Source organism: Nomascus leucogenys, chromosome 14 (genome assembly GCF_006542625.1).
Source record: "Nomascus leucogenys isolate Asia chromosome 14, Asia_NLE_v1, whole genome shotgun sequence".
Classification (NCBI taxonomy): domain Eukaryota; kingdom Metazoa; phylum Chordata; class Mammalia; order Primates; family Hylobatidae; genus Nomascus; species Nomascus leucogenys.
In genome coordinates, this window is record NC_044394.1 from 23,473,032 (window position 1) to 23,499,016 (window position 25,985).

At 37.2% G+C, this 25,985-nt stretch overlaps 1 long non-coding RNA gene across 1 annotated transcript in view; it reads left to right on the top strand.

Annotated features, from left to right (window-relative positions):
• The window catches only part of LOC105738564, a 557,312-nt gene that overhangs the window by 484,196 nt on the left and 47,131 nt on the right, over nucleotides 1-25,985 (top strand). Inside the window, exons 7-8 of the long non-coding RNA XR_001114387.2 lie at nucleotides 10,457-10,536; nucleotides 20,930-20,998. This is a non-coding gene — a long non-coding RNA (uncharacterized LOC105738564). The remainder of the gene's footprint in view (nucleotides 1-10,456; nucleotides 10,537-20,929; nucleotides 20,999-25,985) is intronic.

Sequence of the window (25,985 nt, forward strand, 5' to 3'; positions counted from 1 at the left end):
TTATTTTCTATTCAACTGGCATAAATTAACTTTGCTTCTTGGAACAATTTATTTTGAATACTTGCCCAATGAGTTAAAATGCTAAATATTTTTTCTTCCTAGGTGACGTCCTAGTCCCCTATGGTGGGAAGAAGGAAAGAACTTAATCTTCCCATTTATCAGGGAAAAAAAGGATTGCTATTATATTTAAACAATTTCTTTTTCTTTTTCTTTTTTTTAGTGATAAGGTCTCGCTCTGTCAACCCAGCTGGAGTGTAGTGTCATCATTAAAGCTCACTGCAAGCTCGACCCCCTGTCCCTCTTCAGCCTTCTGAGAAGCTAGGACTACAGGCACATGCCATCATGCTCAGCTATTTTTATTTATTTATTTATTTATTTTTTTGAGACAGAGTCTCGCTCTGTCCCCAGGCTGCAGTGCAGTGGTGCGATCTCGGCTCACTGCAACTTCCGCCTCCGGGGTTCACACCATTCGCCTGCCTCAGCCTCTCGAGTAGCTGGGACTACAGGCACACCCTGCCACACCCAGCTAATTTTTTGTATTTTTAGTAGAGACGGGGTTTCACCATGTTAGCCTGGATGGTCTCGATCTGGTGATCCGCCTGCCTCAGCTTCCCAAAGTGCTGGGATTACAGGTGTGAACCACTGCGTCCAGCCCATTTTTTTAATGTAATTTTTTTGCAGACACAGGGTCTCGCTATGTTGCTCCGGCTAAACTTGAACTCCTGGCCTCAAGAGATCCTCCCAAAGTGCTGGGATTATACGTGTCAGTCACCACACCTGGACTATTTCTATATTATATAAATTTAAGATAGATGTATAATGATTTGGAGCTTAGATCATCATCTCCTTGCATTGACATTATTATCAGTTGATAGTATTAGGAATGCTTTTGCAGCAAGTAACATAAAATACTATTTATATGACTTAGACAAAGAGACATTTCTTTTTCTCATGTAATAAGGAGCTCAGAGATAGGCAGGCAGCTGATGCCATTAGTTCCATGACTCAATCATGTTGGAGCTAATATCAGTTGAATTGTTCTTGGCCTTTTCCTGATGAGTCCACAATTACTGCCTCGTCTCTTGACATTGTGTACATGTCATGGTGAGGAAGAAGGAAGGAGACTGAGATGCCAGCATTGCTCATTGCTTTTAATAGAGAAGCAAAAACTTTCCCCAAATCTACCTCTGCAGCAGAATTTCTTTTCATTGCAGCCAGAAAGATGTTCACCTGGCTAACTCTAGTTGCAAGGGTGGAAGTGAAAATTAGAGGTTGTTTTTTCTTTATCATGAAGATGGGCAAGGGAGTAAAAGATTGGACTAGTTTAAGAACAACTTGTTTTATATTGACATTATCTAATATTCTAATTATAAAAGAGTGATTCAGCTGATCACTTATACACATCAGAAAGTGAGAATACTATTTCCCTGTCTACTTCTCAGAACTGGGTGAAGGTTAAATGAGATAATATACATAAAATTGCTCTATAAACTATTAAGAACTGAAAATAATTTAGATTGTCAGTGTTGATGTGGGAACACAGCTTCAAAGATACTATGCAATGATGCCCTTATATTAATCACTTCAATTTAGCCCTCCCATTTCCAGAAACTCAACCTGCAGGCCTGTAAACACAGCTGTATACAATTTCTGACATAGAGCTGTCTTAAGATACAATAAATGCAGAAAGAAAAGACAGCAATAAAAGCAATTAGAAATAAGGTACTATACAGGAATAAAGATGATGTAATATAATTTATAGTGGGCATCCTGTAGAAAACTTCTAGAAGAATCCAGAAAAATTTCACAATGTAAAAGTGGAAAATTTCCCTGAAATTAAGCAAAAGAACTGATTAAGTTTAAAGATATGATGTTCCAGGAAAAAAAAAACTGATAAAAATTTGGCCTGTTTAAAATATTAAACTTCTAGTAATTTTTTAAAAAAGATTTTATTTTAGTCATTTCTGCACACAATAAAAGCAAGTAAACTATTACATAAAAAAAATGAGGCCAGCCTAAGATCTCACCAAGCAACACTTAGTTTCAGAAGACTGTAGAACAATGTCTACAAAGTCCTGCTGTCATAAAAGCGTGGCCCAAGATGCTCATAATCCAGGTATAAAAACTAAAACTAGATATTCTTAAGCACACAAGAACTTGGGAAGTAGATCTATGAGCCCATCTTGAAATGAAGAAATTTATGAAAGTGAGTACTGGGCAACAAAGAGAAGAACCAAAGTAAATATCTCAAGAATGGAAAAATAATTGGAAGTGCTGTTTAGGTAAATACAATCCTCAGCTAAAATTGGAAATTCAGTTTTGAAGGCTAAGTTTAAGTGCTATATTCCTTGATGCTGTAAAAATAATACAGTGACAGTGGGAATTTTTTTTGTCTATTTCTAAGGGGAAGTCAAACCTTTCTAAATTTGGATCTCATTCTAAAAACATAACTTCAAACACCTATTATTTTGATGACATTTTATTTTTAGACTTAGATATATATTTTTAAAATTGTAATACAACATTAAAAATATTTATTTAGTATTCAGAAAATTCTTCAGTTTGTCCACACAATTTAATTATAAAGATTGGTGCAAAAGTCATTGCAGGTTTTGTCATTAAAGTAATGGCAAAACCTGCAATGACTTTTGCACCAACATATACAACTAATTTAGTAGTTTTTTAATTAAAAGAGCATGTAGATTAGCATCTTATTTTAATAAAATGATTTTATATATGTGTGTGTACATGTATATGTATATATACATATAAATATGTATCTTTTGTTGTAAACAGACTAATGCATCCCCAAAGGTGTCACATCGTCATCTCCAGAATCTATAAATAAGTTATAATGCATGGCAAATGGGAATTAAGGTTGCAAATAGAATTATAGTTGCTGCTAATCAGCTAACTTTAAGTTAGATATTCTGGACTGCCTGGTCAGGCCCATTATAATCACGAGAGTCCTTAAAAATGGAAGAGGGAAGCAGATGGTTAGAGTGATGCAACCTGAGAAGGTCTGAACTACACACGCTGGCTTTAAGGTCAGGAAAGTGGCCACAAACTGAGGAAGGTGTGCAGCCGAAAGTACTAATTTCTCCCCTAAAGCTTCCAGGAAGGAAGTGGACATCTTGGTTTTAGCCTCCTGGGATTTATATCCTACAGAACTGTAAAATAATATTGTTGTGTTATTTTAAGCCATTTAGTTTGTGGTGATTTGTTACAGCAGCAACAGGAAACTAATATGTATTTCAATATGATAATATGCAAATAAACATATAAGAATGATGTCCCATTACAGTTAAGGACGGCTAGTTTAGAGTGGTGGGATTTACATAATTTTAAACATGATTCCTGTGCTTTTCTGCATGCTTTTAAAAATAAATTAACATATTATTTCTATTAGGAATTTACACAAAATATATACATTTCTCTGAGAAGCTCAGTAGAAAAAAAACACTTGCTTTACTTCGTTTAATTTAGAGTTTTCCAAATACATTTAAATGTAATGTAAAAGAGGCCAAATTCTTTACATCTTATTAGAAGGTGGAATTTCAAGAAACATGTCTACACTGAATAATTGATATCCAGTACTGTCCAGGTGATAAGTATTTTATTCATCCTGATTACTCAGAAGTTTAGATGTGATCCATGTGTGGTACACTTAATTATCAGAGTCAGATACACTCACTGTTCTTAGTAGAAGAATCATATAACACAAAAGTGTGTGTGTGTGTGTGTGTGTGTGTGTGAGAGAGAGAGAGAGAGGTAGAGAGAGAGAGAGATCTAAGCTTAAGTAATTTATTCCCCCAGTTATCAATAAGAAAGGAGAATGGTTTTATGACACCTAGCTAATGGCCAGTTTTTATAGCAGTTATGTAAATGCGACTAACAAGTGAATTTTTCAACTTTGATTTGAAGCTGTGGATATTAGGTAAATTCCACCCAGTATTAGATAGAATGTTAGCTAAAAACCCAAAAGATAATCCATCCATACTGGAGAGAGTTTCCCTAGGTCCTTTAATTGCCTTTTCTTCAAACAGTTTAGCTGTCCTTTGGAATTCATGCTGTTGTAGAAATAAAAACAGGTGATTGTAGTCTGATAAATGCGTGCATCTAAAAACGAAGATAAATCAGTTTTCTTCGGGTGTGATGTTTGGTTTAGCTCTACCATCTCTTAACACCTAGATAGGGATGTAGATTTGTATTCCTATTTAAGAAATAAAATCAGCCAAGAGTGATGGCTCATGCCTGTAATACCAGCACTTTGAGAAACCAAGGTGGGAGGATTGCTTGAGTCCAAAAGTTCGAGACCAGCCTGCACAATGTGGTGAAACCCCATCTCTACAAAAAAAAAAAGAAAAAGAAAAAATGAGCTGGGTGGGGTAACACATGCCTGTAGTCCCAGCTACATGGGAGGCTCAGGTAGGAGGATCATTGAGCCTAGGGAGGTCAAGGCTGCAGTGAGCCAAGATCGCTCCACTGCACTCCAGCCTGGATGAGAAAGTGAGACCTTGTCTCAAAAATAAAAATAAAAAAAGTCAACAGGGAGTAAAAGTTGTCATTAATTACCTAGTAGTATTTACCTAACTCTTTGGAAATTCATTTAAGGACCATAGGCTAATGGGGGAAAATAAGGAATTTGGCAGAATTTTTGCTGCTCTGGAAAGGAGAGGGGTGGTGGCTAGTAACACTTTTCTAAAACTAAAATATCTATCTCATAGCACTTGAACCCAAGGAAGAAAAATGCTCGGTTGAATTTAGAAATGTTTTTTCAAAAGAATTACTTATTGCAAATAAGCAAACGGTACTCAGTGAAAAATTTTAAGTCAAGTTCTCTTTTTCCTGTGATGCCAGAAAAATTATTTGCTTTCTCTCCTTCCTTCATTTCCCCTCTTTTTTTCTCTCTCTTTTAAACATTTTAGTGGTAAGGCAGTGTATTGCTAGTGTTGTTGAAGTTAAGTAAAAACTGAACACAGGATATTTCTATTTTTGTAAAGAGTGAAAAATAATATAAAAGTGATAATAAATGCTTAGAAAAATAGTTTTTTTTTTTTCCTTGCTGAGTGCTGTTATGTCTTTCCTCTTTGCTTTGACTTTTCTCATGCCCATCCCATCCTCGCCCTTGCAAGCAAATATAATTCTTATATGTTCTTTTGGCAAAATACATACTCAAAGAAGAATATTCCTACTTTTTGTGGGTGCTTTTAATAGGTACTGATATGGTTTGGCTGTGTCCCCACACAAATCTCATCTTGAATTGTAGTTCCTGTAATCCCCATGTGTTGTGGGAGGGACCAGGTGGAGATAATTGAAGCATGGGGGCAGTTTCCCCCATCCTGTTCTTGTGATAGTGAGTTAGTTCTCGTGAGATCCGATGGTTTTATAAGGGGGCTTCCCCCTTCACTGGGCACTCATTCTGTCTCCTGCTATCCTGTGAAGAGGTGCCATCTGCCATGATTGTAAGTTTCCCGAGGCCTCCCTAGCCATGAGGAATTGTGAGTCAATTAAACCTCTTTGCTTTATAAATTACCCGGTCTTGGGTATTTCTTCATAGCAACTTGAGAACAAACTAATTCAGGTGGTTAGATTTGACGTCACAGTTTCCAAAGTCTAAAAGGGTATACTAACTTGGATGAAAAACATATTTACAGGATTCAGAAAAAATATAATGTGCAGAAGCTAAAGGGCTGGATTTTCTTGGTTGGGAAAATATATTTTATGCAATTCCCGAGTTGAAGTAAAGACAAATGAATGTCCCCATGATGTAATCACTGAGTTGAAAAATCAGGTGATTTTAGTCTTCAAATTCCCTTTTAGCACAGTAAGTTTTAATTCTTTTTTAATATCTTGGTTAGTAGATGGGTCAATGTTTAAATGGTCATTCATCATTTACCATAAAAAAGAAAAGCTATGACCTGAAACTGATTTTTACAGTTGTAGGCAAACAGAATTTCAAGAATCTAAAGCTGTTACTTGAAGAATGTCATTATTTTATCCTTATTTTACTTAATATTTACTTATATATAAGCCAGTTTTTGAGAGCTGCACCCTGCAAGTCCTGGCTGTAAACAGTTTCTTCCAATTCTCTACTACAGTAAGTGAGGAGAAGAAATTGGACTTTCTCGAAATCAAAGTTATATTTCTGACAGACTCAAAGAATGAGGCCAAACTCACAAAGCCAGCCATAGCAGTCCTGGCTCCCATGATGGGCCAAGCTCCTGTATTCATGATAGGTAGTCAGGTGACTACTAAAGTGTCTGAGAGTAAGTGCAACACTTATTCTTAGGATAGTCCTTGTTCTTTCAGACATTCCAAGAATTATTCCAAATATGTGGACTTAACTTTTGTAAACATTTGCTACCTTTTTTGTTAAATGAAATTTGTTGGAATGAAGAAAAAGATAATAATACACTAGTTGGGCAGTGGTCTTCATGAATATTGATGAGTGACTTGACAAGACATAAAAAATTATTAGAAGAGACATCCTAGTGATTGAGAAAGAGTGGAAAAGCTCTAGAGTCACCTAGAACTGGTTTCAAGTCTTCTCTCTGCTGTTAAGTAACTGTGGATGCAAGCAATGTTTCAAACCTTTTCTGGCCATATTCTTCTTATGGTCAGAAACACACACAAAAAATAACATTTGTGTCAGAACAGATGTGAGCATGAAATAAAAATATATATAAGATGCCCACTAAATTGGCTATGTAATAGGAGTGCAACAAATGTTAATTCACTCCGGGTTAATCACTCCCAGACCCAATAATTCTCTTTGACTGTGTCAGAGCAACCTCCCCTACTACGGATATCCTTGGAATGTAATCCCAGGCCAAATGTAATTCAGTCATATACGAAACCAGGTGGAATATGTATAACAGGCATCATTTTAGATCCATACCCCCTTCTCTTCTTCCCTCCTCTAAGAACAACTGTTGAGTTGCCAGCTATGTATCAGGTACCATGCCAAATCCTTATGTATTTTATTTCCTTTAGTTATTATAACTGCAATGAGGTAGTAGATATTATTCCAAGTTACCACAGAGGGGACTAAAATTCTGAGAAATTACCTAGCTCAAAGTTAATCAGCTACTAGTTGACAATTCTGTAGCCACATGTTTTTCCCCTCCCCCAGTTTACCTCCCTCTAAGTTCTGTGATGTCAGAGAGGTTTCTGAGATACGTAAATTGGCCTGAGTATTCACCATGACAAATGACTCAACACATGAGCAAAAATAAGAGCTTTATGATTATTCTGCAACCACTGGATAATGGCAACACACACAATTTTTAGTTGCTTTCTGCTTGCTGGTTGATGGCACTGCACTGGGTTCCAGGGAAGCCATGACATAATATGCCAGGAAACAGGAGAACTGCCATCACTTATCAAATAGTCCATAGGGAGATGGTGGGAGAAACAAAACTACAACCAGGAACAAGGACTAAACAGAAAGACACAGATACTGCAAGGCCAAGAATGTGGATATGGTTTTTAGTAATTTCCTTCCCCTGCTGTGCGTCTGTATTTATGTTCACTTTTCCACCACCTCTTTTGGGTTTCCAGGAAATATGACTGAAGACATGGATGCCAAAAGCACATCGTTTATTAAAGCTTCTGTCCAGAACCCTAATATGCTCCTGGTCTCTAACCAGCAGAGGCAGACAGTGTAGAAACCACCAGGAACCCTCAAGTTCCTTTTCTTTGAAGTCTAGAACGGAGTTAGGCTTAAACAGCCAACTCTTTTCCCAAGGTCTTTCTGTACCTCACTAAATCCTCCAAGTCCATAGCTCTCATCCAAGGAGAGAGGAAAGGACATAGTTGGATTTAAAGATTTTTTAAGCCTTTTACATTTCCCTCCAAATGCTGAGGTTTTAGGCTCCCGTAATTTCCTTATAAATTGTTAACAGACCCTTCCTCATGGTAGAGTAGGCATTTAATGGCCAATGGAAGACCATTTGATACAAACTACAGACAAAAAATAGTTGCACTTTTAAAATCAATTGCTTGTTAAAATAGAGAATGAGAAAAAAGTTACAATGAAATTGGTAACTGTATTAGTCTGTTCTCATGCTGCTGATAAAGACATGCCTGAGACTGAGTAATTTGTAAAGAAAAAGAAGTTTAGTGGACTCACAGTTCCACATGGCTGGGAAGGCCTCACAATCATGGCAGAAGGCAAGGAGGCAAGAAAAGTCACGTCTTACATGGCAGCAGGCAAGAAAGAATGAGAGCCAAGCGAAAGGGGAAACCCATTATAAAACCATCAGATCTTGTGAGACTTACTACCATGAGCACAGTATGGGAGAAATTGACCCCATGATTCAATTATCTTCTACCAGGTCCCTCCCGCAACACGTGGGAATTATGGGAACTACAATTCAAGATGAGATTTGTGTAGGGACACAGCCAAACCATATCAGTAACTTATAAAAGCAACTTTGTATTTTATGTTTTTTGCTTTTTTGTTTGTTTGTTTTTGAGACAAGTTCTCTCTCTGTTACCCAGGCTGGAGGGCAGTGATGCGATCTTGGCTCACTGCAGCCTCGACCTCCCAGGCTCAAGTGATCCTCCCATCTCAGCCACCTGAGTAGCTGGGACTATGGGTACATGCCACCACACCTGGCTAGTTTTTATATTTTTTTGTAGAGATGGGGTTTCACCATGTTGCCCAGGCTGAACTTATTAATTATCAGAAGAACATCTGTGTACACTTGAAAAATAGATAGTGATACATCTTCTCAGGGTACTTATTTATTCAACCTCCAGGGAATTCTTGGTGTGTTTAATGGGATTTATGGGCCTTTTGAAGTCATTTTGTAGCATTCCCACAAAAGAAAGCCCCAGCTACAGATTGAATCCCTAATCTTCGTAATGGGAAGCTACTAAGGATTTTAATGACATGTACAAGGTGATGTCTCAGGGAGACTGACTGACAGATCACTGGAGACATAAGGGATTAACTATAAGGAGATTGATGATTACCATATCTGAAGTACAAGATTTTGAGGTCCAAACCTAGGTAGTGGCAGTAGAAACAAATATTAGTTGGTAAATATAAAGAATATTAAAGTTTTTAAACTTTTTTAAACCTGGATATTAGAAGAAAATGAGAGACTCCAGAATCTTAAGTCCTAGTGGTTGGGAGATTGATGGTAGAACACAGTTGGCTTTGGGAAAAAGATAAATTCAGCCTTAGCTATCTTGAAATAATGGCGCTTTACTCACCAGTGCGTGTGTGTATGGGAGGGAAATGTTAAATAGGCAATTAGAAATATGTGATTGAAGTTCAAAAGAGAGATGGTGACTATGACTAGAGGTTATGAAATCATTTCTGTAGAAGTGATTGAAACAACGAGAAGTCAAGAATGTACTCTCCAAGATAAAGATTGAAGAGCCGCCACAGTTGAAGATGGATCTAGAGTCAACCAGAATTAGCCAACATTTTCTGTAAAGAGCCAGAGAACAAACATTTCAGGCTTTGTGTTCGAAAGGTCTCTGCTGCAACTAATTAACCATGCCATTTTATCCCCAAAGCAGCTGTAGACAATATTTAAATGAATTGGCATGGCTGTGTTCCAAGAAAAATCTATTTACAAAAATAGGTGACCAGCTGGATTTGGCCTGGAGGCTTTAGTTTGTTGACTCCTAGTCTAGAAACTTAAGCTCCATGAGGGCAAGGATCATGTGTGCCTGATTCTCTGCTGTACCCCCAGCACCTAGAATGACACCTGGTTTGCAGTAGGGTCTCAATAGACATTTGCTGAATTGATGAATACTGTGGTGGAATGACTATGTCCATATTTAGCTTTGTTGGAGCAACAAAGAAAACCAAGAGCATACTAAGAGTTATGAAGATAATTAAGATCCTATGACATAGGAAATTAAGAAAAAAGTGTATCAACAAAAAAAGGTCTAGAACAATGATGACTCAAAAGAGATGTTGAGGAATGAAGAGTTATAAAAAGTTACTTTTTTGACAGTTAGTTGTAAGTCAGATATTTAGGTATAAAAGATCAGAATAAGAGACCACAGGAATGTTATCAAAGACAGATACATATACACAAAATAACCTGGGGGTTAGGGTGAAAGTTGTTTTGTGGAGTCTGCATGATTTAATAGTTACTTCCCTTAACGTTTTTAGGTTTTTAATCAAAAAGATATTTTTTCAAGTATAATTCAAAATCTGTTAGATTCTTATAAATCTAACATGAATTTTTAAACTATTTGAGGGAGAATCACACTTGTTTTCGACATTATGTAAATAAAACAACCAGCTTGAGTAATTTTTTAAATAGTTGTGTTGATATTTGTCAAGTATTCTTTTAACTTTTTCCCCTAAATGTATGAGCTTAACTTTTGTGAATTTCCAACTTCACTTTATGAAGTTGATATCAAGCATTGGATTTAAATATTTTCTTTTTATTATTGGTTTCCAACATTTACTTTTTCCTTCCAGATTATCTCACACAGAGCTGTTGGAATTACTTCGTGATGATTTCAAAGAAAATTTTCTTCTCTAAACACTCTTATCCCAAGGTAAATTGATGGATTTCTAATGAATAAATTCTGGGAGGAAAACATCAGCATTTTTATACTTCAATTCGGAGTATTTAATTCCCTCACCCTTAACTGTAGCCACTTGTCATTCTGAGTTTATGCAGTCATTTTTACCAATGGGAAATTACTATTTTTTGTACAATGTCGATCACCTTTGTGTCATTTGATACCTAGTGTGTTTAGTTTGTTATGCCTATGCAAGTGAGAGAAAAACACTACCATAAACATGTCTAATCATGTCATTGAAGCTTTTCTTGGAATAATTGGAGTGTGATGATGGAGCACGGAGAAAGGAGGGGATGGAAATTGAGGAAAAGGGTCTCAGCCTGAATTTTCCAAATTGGCTATTTATCTGGTTAATTCTTCATCTTTCCTCATCACCATGTCTGAATTGAGAAAATCTTTCTAATGATAATAAACTATGTCAAGAACAGATGGCTGATTTGATGTGATGAAAATAGCTATGTCAATTGAGGGTATTTTTTTCCTCACCCGTTTTGCTTTTCATCACTCTGGGGTTGGTGGTTCATGTATTTTTTTTTTTTTTTACAGAATATGCCCTCAGCCCAATATAATATGGTGAATCTCTCCCCAAAAGCAGTTTGGGCCTTTTTCTCTGAAAGAAAGAATGAAGAAGTGGCTTAAAAAAAAAGTGATTATCACCTTTCCTGCCTTTTCAGCTTTAGTTAAGTTACTTTTGGAAGGATCAGTTTACAACAAATGTTTAGTGTCAGGAATTTTACAGTTTCATAGGCCCTGACAGCTTGGCATGAAAAGAGGTGGCATTATGTCAATTTTAAATGAGTATGCCATTTACATACTAATTAAACTTTGCACTAGTGGGGTGAAAGAATGTCATTTTGAGTACCCCAGTTATTCTGTTTATATCATTGTTGTCTATTTAAACCATCTATTGTTTGGCATGTCACAGCCTCATCCCCTAAATGCCATTTTATGACCTCATACTACTTAAAAAATATTACCCCACTGCTTGACAAATCACATAGAATCAGTATATCTAAAAGCAAAGTGGATTCCTTGGATCACCTTGCATCATTATCACACCTAGTTTGATGATTATCATAGTAACAATTAGCTTTTATTAATTACTCCTAAATGTCAGGCATTTCACTATACTATTTATAATATCTTAATTCACTTAATTTTAAAAATAAGTTGGGAATGCCTATTACAACCTTTTTGCACGTGGAGAAATTGGGGTTGCACAGTGTGTGGGTGAGCTCTTATTCACCATACTCTGTTGCCTTCTGCTTTGCTGTGTCCATTGATCCACGGAAGGTCCCACTGTGGTCAGATGTGGATAGGGTTAGCAAAAATATACCAAGTATAGGAATTTTACTCACTATCTCAACCCATTTACTTCAGGGAGAAAGTGATAAACATGAAAGAGCATTTGCATATTACATGATATATTATTCATTGGTTATGTGGTTAATATATCACTAATACAGGCTCATCTAACATAGATATTTCCCATCACTTTTCAGTTGCAGTCCTCCCTGGTCTTTTGATGTTTTTACATAGAATTCCACATGTTCTCTGTGAAACTGATTCAGGAATACTGATAGTGTCTGTTAGCTTACAAAATGAAAAGTGATTAATAGTTTATTGGGCTATTTTATCCTCTTGATTCACATCCACAAATTCGGTTTATTGGATTTGGTTAAGGACATTTTTTCTCACTGGATATGGAGCAGAATCCACATTAATATCACACCTGTGTGGGAGTTGGCTTAACAAGATTGGCAGTGACAGGAGTAAGATCAGAACTTTTCCTGGCTGGGCGTGGTGGGAGGAACCCACCATCCTTCTGGGTATTTATACACCAGTGCTGAGAGCCCAGAGTTGGCATTTCTTGGCATTGTCAACAGAGTGCTGGTCTGCACTTCTTTCTTTTTTAAAAAAATGACAGAAACAGAAAGCCTAGATAGTTGACATTGAAACAACTTGCCAAGAGAGGGTTGAACATATGATCCCTTTATAGCTTTTTCCTCACTATTTTCTGCAGTCTTCAAGGTTGAAATAATTCCATGATAGAGTCAAAATCCAGGGGAAGAAAAGGAAGAAAATATACTTTAGCTCTCCATAATTCCAACCACCATATCGCATTTCATGAAATGTGACATAGTTTTGCTCCACAAGCTTGCCAAGGGGAAAAATATATATCTAAATTTTAAGCTGATAACTCGAATGGTTCCAGAGATATCAACTTGTGAAAAGTCACAATTTTGCATTGTGCTGAAAAGCCACCTTACAATACAGGGACTACCATCACTCTTTAATATCCAGCAGAGTCCCCCACTGTGCTTTGTCAGTCAGTAGCAACATCCAAGTCTTCCCGTAAAAGTAATTCACACTTTTTTCACAACACTGTTGCTTTAATTACCACTGAACTCTGCTGATGCTCAGGCAGGCCTGGCAGGACCAAGGGAGGGTCAGAGCCACAAAAGAAGCAAATAGCTTTTTTCCCTCCTTACTTTATTATTAACAAACCACCTTTGATGGAAATATTCCTAGTTCTGAGGCCTAGACTTAACTCTGGGCCCCCTTGGCGTATTCATTATTAAAAGAGACTCACAGATGCCATTCTGAGAGAGAAACACACACACACACACTCACACACACACACACACACACACACACGGGGGTGGGGGCGGGGAGAGAGAAATAGTACCTACAGTCCTAATTAGAAATTAGAAATTTTGGCAAGGAACAAATTTAGCAATTCAAAACTGATAAGCAATGATTCTGCTTCTTATATAGCTTTTCTTTTCTGCAAATGAACTTACATTTCGTACTGTATAGTTCTGCTGGATGAACATCAATTTATCTATTTATTGTGGATTTTTTTTCAAGATTAGTTGACACAATAAATTATATATCAAAGGAACCACAGAACTGCCAAAATCTACCAGTGCATAAAAGTGATACGAAAAGCCTATGGTTTATAAATAATATGACAGCAATATTATAGGTATAACATCTTGTGTGCATAAGGCACCTTTCATTCCATATCACAAAATGTTTCTTCACTGAAGCTATTCCTGTGAAATGAACTTCTGAAGTCTCCTCCATGCAAAATAGGAAGGGGCCTATCAGGAACTTCATATACACTTTTGGGGAAGAATTAAATAATGTTGTGATCTTAGGGAAAGAAACTGAAGTACTGCTAAGCTTTCTCCTGACTCTTAATTCCATGTTTTAAAAATTATAATTTAAAGTTACACTGTAGGCTTGTCTATGTATCATCAAGTACTTAATTCTGCTGTTATTTATTGTTTACTGATTTATAATCTGACTTACCACAAATGTGCAGCATTTAGCTAGAAAGTGTGGTGCTGTGATAAGTTAATTAAGTGAAATAATCATCAGATTCTATTGCAGACCATTTGATTCATATAAGTCCCCTGTGATTTGGTTCTAATCTTTCTTACAGATATCTTTATTTCCATCTGCATATATCCTATACCTCAGTGGTTTTAAAATCTGATTGATCATCAAAATGTCCTGGGGGAGAGGAATTTAATAACTTAAAATACTCTAGAAGTAGGGTATAGAATCTGTAGTTCTAAAGGGCCTTGGAGTTTTAGGTAGTATACTAGGTTTGGTCAATTTCTTGAATCAAACTTGTTCCTTACTTTCAGTGCTTGTCTCTCAGCATCTTCCGTGGAAATCTTACTAAACTTCCCAATCTTAGTTCTAATACTCCACACCCCAGGCAGCATTTACTGTTTCTTCAGCCAGTAGTAGCCTCTGCCTTTTCAAAACCCTGATAGTACTAAATACCTTCCCTAAGACTTAAACCTTCTGGGCTAAGTTGCCATTTTCTATATTTTCTTTCTCTTTTCTCATATATTTATCTATAAATACGAGCTCCTTCAGGGTACAAGTTAAAACATTCTATCTTGAAACCTCGTTGTGTAAAAAAGATGCACTTATGCATCTGTGTAATGAATGCATGGATTTCATTTTCTATGGCATGTAAGACTGCATATGAAGTTGAAATGACTAACTCATGTTCATGTCTTCATGTGTGTGACATAGACACAGTGCGGCAGACTGAATTTTCCAAAGATGGCTGCGCTGGTATATATTTTATCCCACATGTTCTTAAAATGTTGGCACAAATGTTGAGAATCCTCCATTCAGAGTGGTGTTTATATTCTTTCACCGCAAACCTGGGCAAATTTTTATAACTGCCTCAACCAAAAATAATGTGGTGGAAGTGCCCCTTAGTGACTTCTGGGGGTAGATTACAAAACCGGTAACACAGCTTCCGCCTAGATTTCTCCCTTGGGAGTCAGTACTGATGGGTAACAAGTCTGGCTGCCTTGGAGCCTCCTTGCTGGAGAGACCACACAAAGTGATAAGGGAGCTCCAGTGCTTCTAGTACCCAGCAATTTGGTTAAGACCTCAAACGTTATGGAGCAGAGAGAAGCCATCCCAACTCTGCCGTAATGTTAAGGTACAGGATCCATGAACATGACCGGTGGCCATTTTATGCCACTACATCTTGCGATAGTTACTCCGAAGTAGTAATCGGTACACCTAACTTTAGTCACTAGAGACCCCAAATAAGAAAGATAAACAATATCTCTGCTCTTATACAGCTTCTATTCTTTGCTAAAAATAAATAAGATAGAAACCTTTCATCTTGTTAATTCAAACTGTTCTATTTTCTAAATGGCTTTATTGAGGTATAATTGACATATAATAAACAACCCATATTTAAAGTATGCACTTTGATAAATTTTTACATATTTATGCACCTGTGAAACCATGACCACAGTGATGAAAATGAACATATTCATTATCCACAGAGACTCCCCTGTCTCTTTGCAATCCTTTACTGCACCCATGCAGCCACTGTGCTGCTTCATGTCACTTTAGATTCATTTGCATTTTCTAGAATTTTATATGATGTGAAATCATATGGTATGTATTCATTTGTTTCTCTTACTCAGAATGATTATTTTCAGATTCATTCATTTGTTGCAGATATCAATAGTTACTCCTTTTTATTACTGAGCACTATTCCATTGTATGGATATACCACATTTTATTTACCCATTTGAATTGTTTCCAATTTTTAGGTATTACAGATATAACTGTTGCTCTGAACATCATGTACAAATCTTTATATGGACATGCACTTTTATTTCTTGAGTAAATGCCTAGGAGAAGAATGGCTTCCTCTCTGCACTGTAGCCCAAAAATTCTCTCAAGGAAATAAGGTGGGACAATCTTAGGGCTTACCTGACTTGTTTGCCACTTATAAGATATCACTCTCTTCTGTCACTTAATTGGACAGTGGTCTGAAAACTGTAGGTCTCTCTCTGTGTGTATATGTGTGTGTATTCATTATAATGCGCATGTATTTATGTATCTGAATATATGAATATGAATATATACATTCATATTTTCTCTCTTCCTTTATTTCTTCAGGTGGGAGGGTAAATATAGTCCCTATTACTCCACCTTGGTACTTTCTCATTTTTTAATTCCCTTTTAGGTTAAGGTATTACTAAGAGGCAGAGTAATATTTGCCCCGTCCTTGTGTCTTCCAGAAATATGCTTTGCAAATGCAAATCGGCATTAGTGTCATTAAGTAGAAGGCTTCTGAAGTCACAATATCACAATGCCTGGTTTTAACTCAGGATTCTGCTACTTATTAGCAATAAAATGTTGTAGAAGTTACTTAGCTTTGCCAAGCCTCAGTTTTCTCGTCTTCATAATGACATCGATAACAGCAGCAACAGTAATAATAATACTCATTTCATAAGATTGGTAGAAGGTTAGAAGAGAACTCATGAAAAGTACGAATCCAAGTGTCTGGAACATCATAAACTTTCAATAACATGCTACTGATTGTTATTGGTTTAATTTTAGGAGCAGCTATCTGCACAATAAGAAATTGTGTCCAACCCTTGGATAAAAAAAGCATGGCAAATAGCTTTAATACCATTGTATGAAATACTTAGTAATAAAGGTGGTTCCTCACACACTCTGAATAAAGTCTCTGGGTTTCATTCCCTTTTCTAAATCCCATCACTAGAGAATTGACATTCTGCAACCTTTACAGACAAAAGCTTCAAGAAATTCAGTCAAATCATGTCAGGGATCTGGGAAAAGAACTTAAAGTTCGGTCAACAGAAATGATCCTCTCAAAGAAACTTATTCTATCCAACTTATTCTATCCACTAGGGCTGAAGGAGCGTAGATGTGATGTGGAGCCTAATGCACTTTGTAGAGTAAGTTTGCAGAGGGAAGCTCTCTGTTTTGAACAGAGAGAGTTTTCTGATGGAGTGAGCTCTATAGCTAGGTGAGTAGACTGAGGCAGAGAACTAGCTAGCTTCTAGGGTTCAATTTGCTGATGCATTCAACTTTTAATTAGGACAATATTGAATAGCTAGTTAAACTCTGTGTCTGTGCGTGCGCATGTGTGTATGTATTTGTGCAGGCAATGGAGAAATCAGGTGAAGGGGGGTCTCAAAATTTTTCCTTTCCTTTATGGCAATTTGAATCTATTTGGAGATACTGGACTAAATGAGAGTTTTAAAAAAAGCTTTTAGCTGCTCAAAAATGTAAAAGATGAACATTAAAAATCCTAGTCCCTTTTCAGGGACTCTTATTAGCAACCTAACCATGCCTAACACAAGGCTTCCATGTGCCTCAATGTGAATGGGGCCACCTGAGGAGGCTGTGTAATGCTATGGGCCAAGTAGAGCACCAAAGAGGAGCTTTGTGCCAAAACACGATCTATGGATTATAAAAAGACTTTTTTTATGCTACTCTTTGCAATACCATTTTACAGTTAGGCAAAAGCTGTCCTTGCCTTGAGCCCTGTGCTTTTCTGGGCCCATTTTTTTTTCTTTTCTTTTCTGGGCTTTTTCAGTCCTCCTTAAGGGGTAGGGTATCCAAAGAACCAACAGACTTTCTTACCTGAATCCTGGACATTTGCCCCCTTGTAGGTCATGCTCTAAACATAATAGATCCCCAAATTCCCTGCCTATGTGGCCCCAAACCCACCGTAGGGCCTGTGTAGGTCCATCTTCTTAGGGATGGACTTTACCAATGGCCTCCGCTCCCCTGAACCCTGGTGTCAACTGACCATGGAGATGTGGAAAAATATATCTGCACATGTGAGGATCTTTTTTTTTTTTTTTTTTTTTTTTTTTTTTTTTTTTTTTTTTTTTTTTTTTTTTTTTTTTTTTTTTTTTTTTTTTCTGCACATGTGAGGACCCTCATAGTGGAGGGATGGGAAAAACAAGAGGTGGGTGGGAGGCTGAGGTTTGGTTTTCCTCTTCTGTCAGTTCCAGCATCAAACTTCTAGGATCCCAAAGATTCTAAGTTGAAACTTAGACTTCCAGGTTGTTATTACAGCCTATTAATCAAGACAGAGGGCTAGACCTTATTTTAGTCAACAGTTTGCTAGCTTGATTTGTAATGAAAATATTTCAACCTACATTTATGTGGACCTCCCTTTGTATTCTTTCTCCAGGCCCTTCGAATGTTGGGGGTAATCATTACTTTGTGACTTTATCCCAAGTAGATTCTTCCTGCTCTCTCTTGCCTATCTCCCTCACGTACAATGGAAATATAAAACAGGAGTCAGAGGGATAAAGCAGTGATGAATCAGGTAAATTCTTTTGTCCTAAGGTGTCCACTTTATGATCTACTGTGTAACTGCCACTTCTGCAGTCTTCACAGACAGTGTAATGAAAAGCAACCTGATACTTTCCTCCTTGGTATCTTCAGAGGAGATGGGCAGCAATGTGTATCTTGAGTCTGGAAATCTCTGGATCTCTAGTTACTCTCAGTGTATCCTTTACCCTCTTCACAAACTCTTTAAAATTGTCAGGCTGTCCCGTGGGTACTGTTTTTGATATACTTCTCAGAGACATCACATGGTCTTAACAAATTCTATGACTAAATTATCCAGGTGTGGTGGTACACACCTGTGGTCACAGCTACTCGGGAGGCTGAGGTGGGAGAATCACTTGAGCCCAGGAGGTTGAGACTGTAGTGAGCTGTGATTGAGCCACTGCACCCCAGCCTGAGTGACAGAGCAAGATCCTGTCTCAACAACAACAAAAATTCTAACACTATTTTCCTTATTTCTCCTATATTTAAGTCCTGGTGATCTTGTTACCTTTGATGTTATACCCGCCATCAACATTTGGTGAGAAGGGAGGGTTTCTCCCCAGAAATATTGACCTTCTTCTTTTCTACCTTGTTAACACTTACTTTTTCTTCAATTTGTAGCTTAAGATTTATGTCTTCCCAATGAACACCTCTATAAGATCGTAGGAAAGAAGTAAGTGTGGAGTCATATAGAGATAGAAGTGATTTCAATTCAATACTTTGTGACTTACTATGTTATCTTGCACAGGTCACTCAAACTTTCTAAGACTTGGTCAAACAGTAAATGGGTATTAGGCAACTGTTTCCAAATTCTGTTGGGAGGATTAGATGATGTTATTGATGGAAAACATCTGGTGTATTTTTTAGATAGATCTCATCTTGTGTTGATTCCCAGGTCAACATAAGTACTTCTTCCTGTATGTGTCCATCACACCTATCACAAACCCCAGATAGCTGGAACAGTAACATAAGGACACCAGGCCATAAACATAATCTAATGCATTTGAACGAGAGTTACCAGTTTTATTCAGCTGCATTTTAGGGGACAGTCAGAAAATGTGCTAGTGAGGTAGGCTAAAACCAAGTTGGGACAGGCATTTTAGATTAAATGAAGAAATTTGACCTACTGTTATGTCTTAGAATTCCTGGAGTAGATATGTGAGCTTTCCATCTTCCTTAGATAAAACGTAATTTAACATCTTAAAGCACCTCAGCTTAATGTACACAGAATGGTGACATGTTGCCAAAGAAAGCTTTGGGACTTTGTTGCCTACAACTATGCGACAGCTTAGTAACCAAAGCATGCTTGCTATTACATCAATGATAAGTTCTGAATAAATTAGCTGTGTCCAACATGGCATAATGCTTTGGATCATGCAAGTAAGACTATCATATTCATAATTATCATTTTCCCCCAAACTAGACAAACTGTTTTATAGGATTTTTCTTAGTGCTTGTGTTTCAAAATGAAATTCTTACCAATTTGGGATACTAATGATTTAGCCATATACCAAGTTGGAGTTTCTCCAGTGTGCATGTGCTCCTTATGAAAATGAAGAAGGCAAGCTGCCAATCAAAAGACTAGTTGCAGGTTGCAAGCAAAGACCAGATTGGTGATAATTGCTGGCATGGTGCCTAGCACAGTGTCCCATACACAAACATGCTCAGAAAATGCTATTGGGTCCAGTCAAGGCTTCCGTATTCCAACTAAGAGCCCTCCCTTGAAGACATAACATTTGTTCAACCTAGAGTTGGAAGGAAGGCAGCGGTATGGATAATCTCCAATTAGCCAGAAGATTTTAATCTACTTTGCAGAACTAATCGAATGGTTGTGCTTCCCCAGTGTTCACGTGAATTGCACCCTAGCTGGAAGTTAACAGACTAAACAATAGCAGCAGCAATTAAGTGGATGTAAATGAATGTGATAGGCTAATTCTCACAAGGAGAACATCAATGTGTCAGTGTCAATGCACTCGTGCCGGGAATAAAGAAGGAACTGACTGGGATGAAGAAGGTAGCAATGAACAAGATATAGCAATCTTGTAAGGACATATATTCCTCAACTAGATTAGTTTGGAAATTCTTTGGATATAAGCAGAAGGAATAAAAATAAGTAATGATAGCAGTTCTCTTCTACATATCCTCTTGTGGGAGGAAAAGAAAGAAAATACCACACTTTCACATAAATACATTCAAGGTATTATACCTTATGGTGTACCTTAACTATGAAATAGATTGTTGGATATGGAATAGGGTAGAACACAAATCTACTTACAATGAGGAGAAGGACATTTTCATGACCTGGGAAGCTGAGAATTCAAAAGAGGACAAACTTCCTTGGCCTTTTTCATATTTGGAAATGGGAACTGATTGACAGAATAAGAAGGCTATAAAAGCTTATTGCTGCTGGGTTTCAGCAGAGTCTAGAAAGACAGAAGAAAATATGGCGCAATAGGAAAACTTGAGTTTTTGCTTAAGTTCTTTCCTTTAGCACTTTGATACTTTAGGGAAATCTCAACATCTGTAGACTGGGGTGTGAGACTTGGAGAGAATGTGAAATTTGTAAAGATTATTTTACATGCTGCCCTAGAAAATTCCTTTTGTTTAAAGCATCTGAGAACATTGATTTCATTTTTAGCTGTTTAGAAAGAAAAGAATCTGATGAATGCAATGGGTTCAGCCTGACACCCTGCCTTCTGTTTTTCAGGGCATCCTAAAGTTCCTCTGGAATGCATTGGGTGAGAGAGAAAGTTCTGTGTCAACTCTTCTGGCAGAGGTGAGTCTAAATCTACCTTTCCTCATAAATCTGCAGAGGACATCCCTGAATGTGTTGACTCTCTGGTCCATGCTGAACATATCATAAATGGGCCTGATTACTATCATAACACATTGGCTGTCAAAAATCAAAGGATGGAAGAAGAGAGTAAATCAGATGCATAAAGGAAGAAAGACAATCATAATGTCATAATACACTGTATGGTATATACAGTATTTTATTGAAGAATAGTTTCTCAGTGGGCAACTGAGACATTAGAGTAAACCGGAAATTAATCAAGATTAATAGATTGGTAGAATAACAGAATGAAAAAAACCCGTCTATTATCTGGAAAAGAAAGGTGGATACATACAGAGTCTTTTTAGAGTATGTTTAGATGATTTAAAAAAGCATAGTCAGAAATAAAAGTATTGTGTGAATATGAAGAATATTATTTATCATCATACCAACAAGTTATATAAGCCATTACTGAAATTAAGCTATACATGAATAAATGGCATGCATAGTTTTGGTTCTTCACCTTTCTATAACTTTTTAAAATTGTTTAACAGAAACCTATAAGTTTTTGTTTCTGCCAAGATCAAGCCTATGACTTTGGCTACTTACATAAATAAATTTTATCGGGAAATTGTTGAACATGAACAATTGAATTATCAGAAGGAAATATAAATCTAAGTTCAGTTAAATTAGTTGTATTGATGCAGGATTTTTCTTGATCACTTTGCCAGCCGGAGACTTTTGGCTGGTGATGACCCTGCCCGGGCTTCACTTAGCCCCAGGCCTGCCACAGGAGGTGTGCCACTCACTTGGCCCACCAGGCTGTGCCTGGCTTGCACACTGGCTCAGCCCACCGCTGGCTTGGGCATGCCCCAGCCCACGTGTGTTACAGCTCATACTCGTGTTTGGTGTTTCCCGAGTTCTTGTCTCGTGTCCAAGAAGAATGAGGTTATGCTGACAATCAAAGGGTGAGGAGGGCAGAGACAAGTTTTATTGAATGATAAAACAGCTCTCAGCAGAGAAAGGATGTGAGGGTGGTCCCCCACCTGAAGTCAGGTGGTCCCTCTCTCAGTATCACTGGTTCTGGGACTTTTATGGGGTCAGAATGAGGGAGTGCATGCTGACTAGTTTGTGAATATACAAAAAATGCTGAAACAAAGGCACCACTCAAAGGTGGGCATGACAGTGTAAAACACCAATTAGGGAAGGGTAGGTATATGAAAAATAGGTGAAGGGTGGGGATCAATCAGAGAAAAGCACGCCAAATGGGAAGAGAGGTTCTCAATCTGGTCCATGGATTTACTTGGGACTTGTGGCTAGGCTTTAAACTGTCCTTGGCTTGAAGGTGGGATTTTACCAGGGACCTGCCCTATCTGCCTACGATGTTCCTGCCTGCTGCTGCTATCAGCATTATTGACCCAGCTCCAGTCTTTTTGTAGACGAAGCCTCAAAGAAGCATAAAAAACAGTATTAAGGACATTTTACTTGACAGGTTTAGATAGAAACATTACAAATTAGCAATTCCTTTCCAATGAAGCAAGAAATGAAACAATGAGTAGCAAAAGTTGAGCTATTATGCCTAAATAATTTAAATTGAATCAAGAATTTTTTGAGACACAAAATCTTTAAGGTTGTAATGTAACAACCTAGTGAACCATCTGACCTGTATGGTTATTTGAAGACTAAGGTAGTACTTGCATATGGGCTGACAGGAGGAAAGGAAAGTGAATGTAAAGTAAAAAGTTCAAGCAGCTTTCAAAATTACTTGCCAATAAGCTTAACACATTCATACACTGTAAAATACTAGGATTGTTCATGAGAAGAAAATGTGAAAACAATGAAGCATGGGTAATAGGGTCCTATAAAATAAACAGTATGCATTTAAAAGGCAAGAAAAAATCATGGCATACATTTGACTCCATGGAGATAGATTACTGGTTTTATCTGAAAGAAGGCAGTGCTTTAGACATACCTGGTATTATGAAACAAATGTGGAGTTTGAGGAAACATTAATCAATTTTTCCATGATCTACAAATGCATATTTTTATAGAAGGAACTTTTTCTTTCTGTGTACAAATTAAATAAAAATGTATTTGTTTTATGCTAACAGTGAGTTAGGAAGTTAGAACCAGATAACCTTATACTTTTTTTTTAAGTAAAAGAAATACCAGCTCAAATGATCAACTTATAGCCATGTTATTGATAAAATTATGAAAACAACAAATGACATGATAGAGATTTTAAAATAAATTTTGTTTGCTGATTCCTCATCACAAGTAAAGAACATTGCCTCGTTTTGTCCTAATATGTTTTCCTTAGTTTCTGACTTTTGGCAACATCTCCAGGCAGTCAACAGGGAATGGAGGGAAATTAAAGATATGTATCCTAATTTTATTGGAGGAGAAAATGTTGTTCACTTACTTGAAGTCATACAGTCTAGTCACAGATAAAAATGTGGTTTCATAGCATCTAATTTGATTCTTACAAAAGGTGTGAGCATTCTTTGCTTTTGACAAAAACAACATGAAATAACTTGCATGGTAGATCTAACTTGTATGAGTGGTATACATTGTTCCAGGAACTACTCTAGATATTTGATGCACACCATTCTATTTTGTACTTATAATAAGTCAATAAATTAAATATTTAGGATAAAGGGCTTGTTAAAGCTCTTCCTGCCAGTGAAGGGCAAGGGCCAAGATTTCAACAGGTGAACTGCCCACTAAAAGGATGTTATGAAGTCTCTAATGGTAATATGCATAATTTTGAAACAGAATAAATTAAATGGAGTAATGTTATTATCAGATAATTTCTGTCACTTTTCCCTCAACCCATAAATGTCTTCTCCACAGAATTCTTGTCATTTGACAAGTATTTTTGGTATTAAAGAGAACAATTTTATCATGGCTAAAAATGGATCAGAACTTGAATACATCTTTTTTTTTTAGGCCCAAATTCCAATTCCTATCTTAATATAAAGAATATGAGGGAAAGGAAAGAAATGAAAGAACAACAGAAAGAATGACAGAGGGACAGAAAAGGGGAAAGGAGGGAGGGAGGAGGTGAAAGAGAGAGAGAGAAGAAAGGGCCCAGGTAAAATCTGTGGTCATTATAAATGTTTTTGAAACTGTTTCTAGACATGGAAAGAAATGGGTACATTTTCCTGACAATGATATATCTATTAATATATCTAATATCTATATGCTACATATATTCAAGGAAGATGAACAGGAATCAACAGCAATATTTGGCCATGAATGCTGAACACTAGGATATGCAGTCTTTGATCTTTGTCAGAGATAAAGTAATTAAACAAATTATTAAAGATAAAATGATTAGGTTGAGCATGGTGGCTCATGCCTGTAATCCCAGCACTTTGGGAGGCCAGGCACAGTGGCTCACATCTGTAATGCTAGCACTTTGGGAGCCCTAGGCAGGTGGGTCACTTGAGGTGATCAAGAACAGCCTGGCCAACATGGTGAAACCCCGTATCTACTAAAAATACAAAATTAGCCAGGCGTGGTGGCATATGCCTGTAGTCCCAGCTATTCGGGGGTCTGAGGCAGGAGAATTACTTGAACCTCGGAGGCAGAGGTTGTCGTGGGCCGAGATCAGGCCATTGCACTCCAGCCTGGGCGACAGAGAAAGACTTGGCCTTACCCACCCCTGTCCCCACCAATAAAAGATAAAATAATTATAATCGATAGACTGACCATGCCAAGATCCATTTATTTCACATAGGCCCATTTCATATGCATACATGAAATGATTTTTCTAGGTACAAAATACATTAGTAGGTCTTATTATGAATTGGAACTATTTCACCCCAAGTTCCATGCATGTTTTTCTATTGGTGGTATGGCAGCATCGTGTCTTATTCAGACTCTAAAATGATAATAGAGTGATGTCATTTGGTACAAATTCGTGTGCATGGGCCAGATGTGTTGGCCAGTGTGCAGGTAGTCAGTACATATGTAGTAGGCATGCTCTATTCCCAGTTCATTAGCTTGGCAGGTGACACGTTGGCCTCTGCTAGGATGCAAAATGCTCTTTCTCAGATTCCAAAGATTCTGTGTTAACTGCTATGTACCAATCATTGACTTCTCTCTGTGTGATGAGGGGTTAATGAGGAATGACAGGTTGCTTTTTTTTTTTTTTTTGCCTCAGTGTATAGAAGCTGCCAAGCACACTTAACCCAATTGCCATTATTTTGGGACTAACTTCTGACATATGGATCATATTTTAACCTATAAGTACATATACACATGTTCGATATGAAGCAAGTGTTTACAAAATATCCCATGTACGTAACAATGTCATACATGTTTGTTCATGGTGGAATACACAGAATTGGATTTATAAAACATTCACTCTATGTTCATAAACTCTCTGCAGTTAACTAAACCAAAGATAGAAGCTTTCTAAAGGAGCAACAGAATACCTCTAAGGAATATGAGTGACTTTTTAGTAGTCTGATACAGAAGGAAAATGCAGACACAGTATTTAATAATGTGCTAGAGTAGAGACAGTGAATACAATCACCCTCCCTCCAAGGCTCCCCCGCCCTGCCATGATCTTTAGTAGCTTTGTCCTGACAATCTGACCTTACTGAGCTCTCTCCAGCCCTGACAGCCACATAAAACCTACAAACAAATAGGGAAGCGGTGCAGCCTTTTCAGATTTAGGATCATGTTCAAGCTTATGAATCAGATTTTTCTATGTGTGGACATGACAACTATGGAAAAACTGTAATTTAGGACATATTCTCTTTATCCTTTTATGTAGAATTTCACTTTAATGTGATGCAAATGACAGTAAGAAATACATTCAGTGAATGTTAAAGCCTTCCCATTAAAAATTCTGTATGCATTTTACATTCTAATTCATGTACAGTCAAAAACCCTGATAAAATCACAGTGCTGATTTGACTGCTGCACTTATCGTATTAATGAGGATACTTTATGCCTTTTGAAAATTGGGATATGGTCC